This window comes from Ixodes scapularis, unplaced genomic scaffold, assembly GCF_016920785.2.
Source record: "Ixodes scapularis isolate PalLabHiFi unplaced genomic scaffold, ASM1692078v2 PGA_scaffold2__306_contigs__length_199485367, whole genome shotgun sequence".
NCBI lineage: Eukaryota > Metazoa > Arthropoda > Arachnida > Ixodida > Ixodidae > Ixodes > Ixodes scapularis.
In genome coordinates, this window is record NW_024609857.1 from 83379881 (window position 1) to 83387348 (window position 7468).

Here is a 7468-nt window from a genome sequence, read left to right on the forward strand (position 1 = left end):
CGCAGGACGTGTACTGCGTTTGATAAACTTCAGGACCCCTACCCATGGCACTACTAGACGCTGCAAGCGCCGGTAGACTTTCAGCTTTATACAAGGTACGACGCCAAAAAATTCGTCCATCATTTCTTCGACCAGTTTGAGATCGATATTTGGGCAACTAGTATCTCAGAGACACACATGCTGAAGTACATCCTAGTGATACCAACGCAACCGGCTTCCAGCCTATGAAGGTGGTCTCAGACGGTATTTAAAAACGGCACGTGTTCATCCAAAGCTCGATGTGAGTTTCGGCCCAATCTAACCTAACCTAACTGAACGAAACCTAAACTAACCTAACCTAGCCTAACCTTACATAACCTAAATTGACCTATTATTGCCTTACCTAATATAATCTTGCCGTCGTGTCCAGCGAGATAGCATGTCGAATCTGCCCTAGTCATTCAAGAGCTATTCGATTGAGCGACATCGAATACCAAGGACCAGGATGGAATGGGGGGTCATTCGTCAGAGCCATGTGCGATTCCTTCCCTACCTTTAATGTTAGACGTGCGAATATTTTGGCTTTTAGTCCGGAGTGCCAACGCTACGCAGTCGACGTAGTATTTAATATTTCCTCGTGGTGATCGACTCCTTCGTAAAGAGATACAATTTTTTTTTAGTCCAAGTTTGACTTTAATAAAATGTGCGATTGTCATGGTTAGACGATGAAGTCCTCATTATTTTTGCCCCAGAACTGAGAACAGAAAACGCTTTCTATTTTATTAGTAAGATTATTGCTGACGCCCATGCTAGAGGCACGGTACGATTAAACTTGGCCATAACATCTGTAGTAAAATATCAGTAAAAAAGTAAACCAAAGTTCAAGATGATTTCTTCTAGCGCATATTGAGCGGCACTAAGATTGGGATCCGAAGCTGGCGGAAATGGCATTTGCTACTCGCACTATCATCAACCGATGTAAAGGTTCCTCTCCAACGAAACTTAGCTTCCGGAATTTATTCTTCTTTAGCTTGAGATGTTGTCTTCTTTGCACAGAGCCAGCAGGCCTGCGGCGCATGAATTCGCACTTTGGTAAGAATCTTCGGAAGGCGTCCCCGAACAACCCAAGAGATTGTCGGTAAGGTCTCGAATCCTGAACGAAGACAACCCTATGGTAAATGTCAGTCAAGAAATTGTTTATCGGATTTATGGTATCACAATATAAGCTTATTCGATCTAGTCTAATACAACACAATTTAATTTTCAACGGGTAAGCCCCATAACATTCCTTATTGAAACACAATTCATTCCGATATAATACGAGGTTATTGGTGTTGGGTCGCAATATGGAATACGATATACCTTACACCCTTCTCCTTGGTGCATTGTGCGACAATGTCGGTTGCACGACACAAAGATCAAAGTGGGAAGATTCGAGAATTTCATTGCACATATCTCGAAGCACGCACATGAATATTTATTGACACGAACACATCCGAATGCTAATAAATCCATTTATTGTCTTGGATAAAATCACACATATTTACGTGTGGTTTTGTACTCTGCATAGTTAACGTATATATTAAATTGGAGGAAGACAAACGACCCAACCCGCCACGCGTGTTCGATTTCACATCAAACCACCCATGATCACGTCCTAAGAAATATCAACACGCAAGCGACTCAGACCAGGATGTTTATCAATATGTCCAGCATCTTACTGGGTGGTAGCAAATACTCGAGCATTGGTTTTGATGCGGAGACGGACTGCACAGAGTTATGTTCTTTTTCGAGCGGTTGTTGAGAATTGCGTCCGCCGAAGAATGAGAAGAGAAAATAGACAGCGCTTCTTTGTTCGTTTGTGGTCTTTCGGCAAATTGGCGAACAATGCTCACCTCTCGTACCTTAAATTAGTCGTAATAATAACGCATACTAAGGTCTTGCGTTCACCAGACATGGCAGCAGCAAAATAACAAACGTCTGAACCGAAACCGTACCTGTGATCCGCTGGGAACAGCAGAAGAGAGATATCGGACGTCTTTGTCGAAATAGTTCCCCATTTAGCACAGCAGATCGCCCAGGCATTTTCACATTTGATCTGTGACCAGCTGAGTTAAACGATAAAGAGGAAACGCGCCACTGCGCCACCGCGATTGCTTTCAAGCGAACCAAAACAAGCACACCGACCCGCCACAAAACTGGCGCATCCGAAACCGACGCGACGACGACCATTGCTACCGTAGCACATTACCCTCCCTTACAGTTCGAAAAGAAAAAAAAAACGACAAAACGCCATGTTTTGCGGAGGCCACTTTGTAAGTGTCCTTATATATGCACGACACTGCCGGCCTGGGCAATTCACCGAACGCCGCGAGCTGCGTTGACCGGGTGCTAATGCGTAGTGATGGTTTACGTTGGTGGGCATCCTGCCGGCTGTCGCGGAAAAGGCGTTCTTTGAAAGTCTTTTTTTTTTGCTTTTTGGCGTGCTTCATATGGAATCTCAACTCTCAAGTCACGACTCGCAAGCAAAGTGCAACCTGTAAAGGCACAGAGCAGGTAGCACTCATGTCTATGCCTTTTTATAGTACTACGAAGCCTAGAGAATGTCCTCGTACCCTTTCTGTTGGCGCGTGTTCTCACGAACTTGTGCCCGGTCACATCTGACTTCTTTTCGGTCTTCTACGACGGTTCGGTGCCATGAGTGCTTGTTCTGTTTTATGGCGTAGGTGACATGAGATTCATTCTCATGCAATCTGCATCTCTCGGCAGTTCTGTTACCCAGACGCCTTTCGTTAGCAGATGGCCACCGTAGGTAGCGAATTCACGCTGTTATTTGGTTACTCCTTATACAGGGAATATCTTTATCTTTTTTTTTAAATTATGATACACTTAATGTTGGCGGCAGAGAAAGCTCACCCGAGGAATTCTCACCGCAAAACTGTCCGCTGCAAAGAAAATATCACCAACCTTTTGACGAATGCGGGGAAAAGCTCACCTATAGGATAAGGATTGACGTTCGCTCAAATGAAATACGTCCACGCAACTGAAGTATGCTGGAATGACTCATGCGCATATGGCCTTTGTGCAATTCACTCGCATAATTTATTTTTAAAAACATTGTAGCATGTCAGGCGGTGTCTGACGAAAATAATATGAATACTTTTAATATAACGCCAATTAAGAAATAACGGGGCGAATATAATCAGTGTAGAGGGCTTCACCTTGGTTAGTTTCTCAACATTTATTTATAAAATAGCATGTTATGGAGTGTACCAGCACTGCATCGCCAAATCTCCAAATTTCTTCATTTGTTTAAGATAAATATTGGTTGAAATTCTTACTTCATTTGAACGAGAAAAAAAATTTGTGATTCCTCTCTCCCAGCAACGTCAAAATTAAATATGCTCACACTCTCCCAAATTGGCTTGACATGAAAGCGAAACGAGGGCTTCAGAGAGGGTGGAGAATAAAAATCAAGATAACATGAATTGTGATTTAAATCAGACTGGCTTTTACTTGGATGGTTTAAATGAAACCTTTCTTGCAAAAATAATCCCAAAGTAGTTTTGTTCTTAATTTTCCGTTTGTGTAATAAATTTTTTTTTCTCGTTAATATTAACACAAGCTCTTTGAAGCTGGTTCACAGATGCAAATGAAAAGAAGGTGACTGAAGCATTTGGGCCAGATTAGTCACCTTGTCTGATGTTGGTTGCCCTTCGTCACAGGTGCAGACTACGAGCCTTAAGGAAATTCGTAGGTAATATGTACGCCTTGGGCATAGAAGTAAATGCCAAACATTTCTCTTTCCACCAGAAAAAAGAATATCGGGGTATTTGTATATGCGTATACAGCCTAGAACCTAGTCTGTCTCAACGGGCGACTTGTCTCCCAGAAGTAGATGAGAAATTTAGCCAGTTCAGTACAACCGGTAGCCTGGGGTCATTGACGTAGTTCACGCAGTACTCATACACGACAGCACGCCGGTAAGAGGCTCATCTAGATCGGAACGTTCAGGGGTAGGGATTGAACCCAGGATCCCTGAGTTCTGCCGCGCGAGCTTTCGCTCCACATGCTCCGAGCTGGTGTGCGCTTGCTCACTCGGCCACCAATCCCGCCCTTGCCACTTGAGTGGATGTTGGACTAGTGCCTTTCACTGCCACGCTTGTTATGTATTATTTAGATCTTGACTTCGTTCATTATTATGGACGAATTGCATTGTGGGTGATTTTTCTGGTTTACGGTGGCGTTCATTTTAACGACACATATGACTGTATCAGGGAGTACAAACTAGAAGCTAACAAGCAAATTTTGGTCTTTACTGGCAATTATGTGCAATAAAGCAATTTTGTTTTCAGTACAGGCTCAAGCGTGGATGACACTCATGTATATTCCTTTCCATCGACGGAGACAAGTGGACCGCAAGAGCCAACTAGGTGAAGGGGATGAAACTTTTTGGCGTCAACAGCTTGTGGCCTGCACGACTGTGCTCTTACCGTGCAGTGTTTGCTGAGCTATATGACCAGATAATTAGAATGTTTATATTTGCCAAGGGTGATAAATATTTCTAGGAACCCAACCCGATAGCATGCGGCCAAACAACAAGACCGATTTCACAGAATTCAATAACTATTTTTGCCCTTCAATGGTTATGGTGTTGTCCGTTCCCGTGTTTGTGAGTGGGGTGCGCGAGCGCCGAGGACAGGAGCGCGAGCTTAGCCCGGGCGCGCGAGGGCTGTGGAACACAAACCGCGGAGCAAGGTGGTGACGGTGTGGATGGTCGGCGCTGAGCAGGTCCGCGGCGGTATGGTTGTTCGACCACCGAGAAAGTATTCGACGGAGAGGGGTGTGAGTGCTTGTGAGTGAGTGCTGTGCGTCACTACAACACCCAAGCCACCATGGCTTCTCGACCCCGACTGGCGGCGCAACGAACCGGACCTCCACCTGCACCTTGGAACGCTGACTCGGCTCTCCCCCTCCAAAACTGCATGACAACCTCGATTTTACTTTTGATATTTTTTTTTTCTTTCCTTCTTTCGACTCTGTGTACGTCCTGTGCGCCCTTCCTTTACTTTTGAATTATTTTATAAAATACTGTTCTTAACGTCGGCATGCTTTGCTCTCAATTCCTCCCGCCTCTCAGGATGTCTATCGCCAAGGTATGGTCCTAACACCTGGGCAGCAGTCCAAGTCAAATTCCAAATTTGTTTGTTTAAATGGGATCTTTAACATCCGAACCTGTGACAAACTGGCGTCCGCGACAGGACCTGCTGTCCACTGTGACCGTCTATCCTGAGAGGAGGAGGGTGAGCGACTGAGTTTGGCACGCCGTAGGGAGCGCGTTGTGAGGCTGACGTCGTTGCGGGAGCACACAACCCGGCTTACCGATCGGGAGCAGAGGAGAGGTTTTAGAGTCAGACTATCCAGCAAAGGGTCCGCGCGACTTCAGCCATGGAGCTCCACGAGCTAGTGGCCTGCGGAAAAGAACTCGGGGTCAAGGGTTCGGCCCTGAGGGAATGGGTGGACCAAGAGAGAGAGAATACGAGAGCCGCGAGAGCGCAAGAGCAAGAGAGGCGTGTCGAAGCGGAGCATTGAACCCTAGAGCTGAGGATCAGGCTGCAAGAATTACAGAACGCGTCGTCGATCCCTGTTACCAGTAGCTCCGCAGAAAAACGGGACCGGGACAACGCTATGGAAAAGTCCTCAGCGTTGGCTGCCCACCTTCGACGAGAAGAAAGACGACCTTGATGCCTACCTGATGCGCTTTGAGAGACTAGCGAGCGGGCAGATGTGGCCCCGCGAAGACTGGGCCACTGCGCTTAGCGTATGCTTGGCAGGGGAGGCACTTGGAGTCTTTTCTAGGCTAACCCCGGAGGATTCTGTCGAATACGATAACGTAAAGAAAGCGCTCCTGCAGAGGTTTCGGTTGACTGCAGACGGCTTCCGAGACAAGTTTAGAAGTGCTAAGCCGGAAAAAGGGGAAACCGGTACACAATATGCGGCGAGGTTGTCTAGCCTGTTTGACCGTTGGGTCGACCTATCCGGGACGGCGAAGGATTTTGCCGCCTTACGGAATTCGCTGCTCACGGAGCAGTTCGTTCGGAGCGTTCCGTCAAAAATGTCACTTTTCTTAAGAGAAAGAAAGAGCAAACAGCTAGGCGAAATGGCTGACCTCGCAGACCGCTATCTGGAGGCCCAAGAACAGGAGCCGGCCAGGAGGGAGGAGGCTACACCAGACACTGCGGCAAGTGGATCTCGACCGACATCGAACGGTCAACAGTACAAGGCCAGTAAACTTCTTAGGAAATGTTTTCTTTGCGACAGAAGTGGACACCTAGCGGCACAGTGCAAAAGCGGTCAGAAACCGAGCAGCCAAGCTCGGACCTGCCGAAATTGCGAAAACTTCGGTCACACGTCCAGTCAATGTTGGAACCGGGACGGAGGATCGCAAGTTTCCTTTGTTCAGGCAAGCAGGGAGGAGCTGGACGCAGTATCCGGTCGTGTGAAAGGTGGCTGTGTCGAGCTAAGGGACGGCACCAAGGTGCCAGTGGTAAACGCAGTGTCCGGGACTTCTCGCCTGATGGGGGACATGCCTGTAGCTGCCGGAAAATTACACGGACAAGCTGTCACTGTGTTGCGTGACACAGGCTGCAACACTGTCGTAGTGCGCCGAAGCCTCGTACCAGACGACAAACTGACTGGAACGTCGAGTATCGTGTACTTGGTGGACGGGACTGCGAGGGTCTTGCCTGAGTCCAGGGTGCATGTTGAGACTTGTTTCTACAGTGGGAACGTCGTGGCTCAATGTATGGAGAACCCTTTATATGACCTGATTTTGGGTAACCTCCCTAACGTGCGCGCTCCCAGCGAACCGGAAGCTGTCTGGAATAGAGCGGAGAAAACTGAAGTGGGTTTGCCTCACGATGAGAAGCAAGATGTAGAGATTCGTGCCACCGCAGCCAAGGAAGCAAGGTCCCAGAGACAGGCGGCAAAGAACGCCACCCCGCTGAGAGTGCCCATAATTGAAGGTGCACCTGCGGAGCCCGAGGAACTTGCGACACTGCAAAAAGAAGACAGCGGTCTAAAGGGGCTCTTCGACCGTGTCGGAAAGGTAGCCAACTGCAGACACTCGGAGGGCACAAAAGAGTTTGTCATGCACCGGGGACTGTTGCACCGAGTTTTTCGGACATCAGAGCAGGTTTTCTACCAGGTGGTGCTCCCTAGGAACTTACGGGAGGGAGTGCTTCGTATGGCTCATGACGGCATTTTGGCTGGACAGCAAGGGGCAGAGAAAACCGCACTCCGTATCGTCAGCGAGTTTTACTGGCCCGGACTCCAGGCGGACGTCAAATGATGTGTCAGATCCTGTGACAAGCGCCAAGACAACGAGCAGTTATTTCTTGCATCTGCATCGGCACATCAGTGGAGGTAGGAGAGTGCGATGAAATTGGCTCGTCTTCAGGCGGAGTGAAATCGCCTGGAAGAGATAATA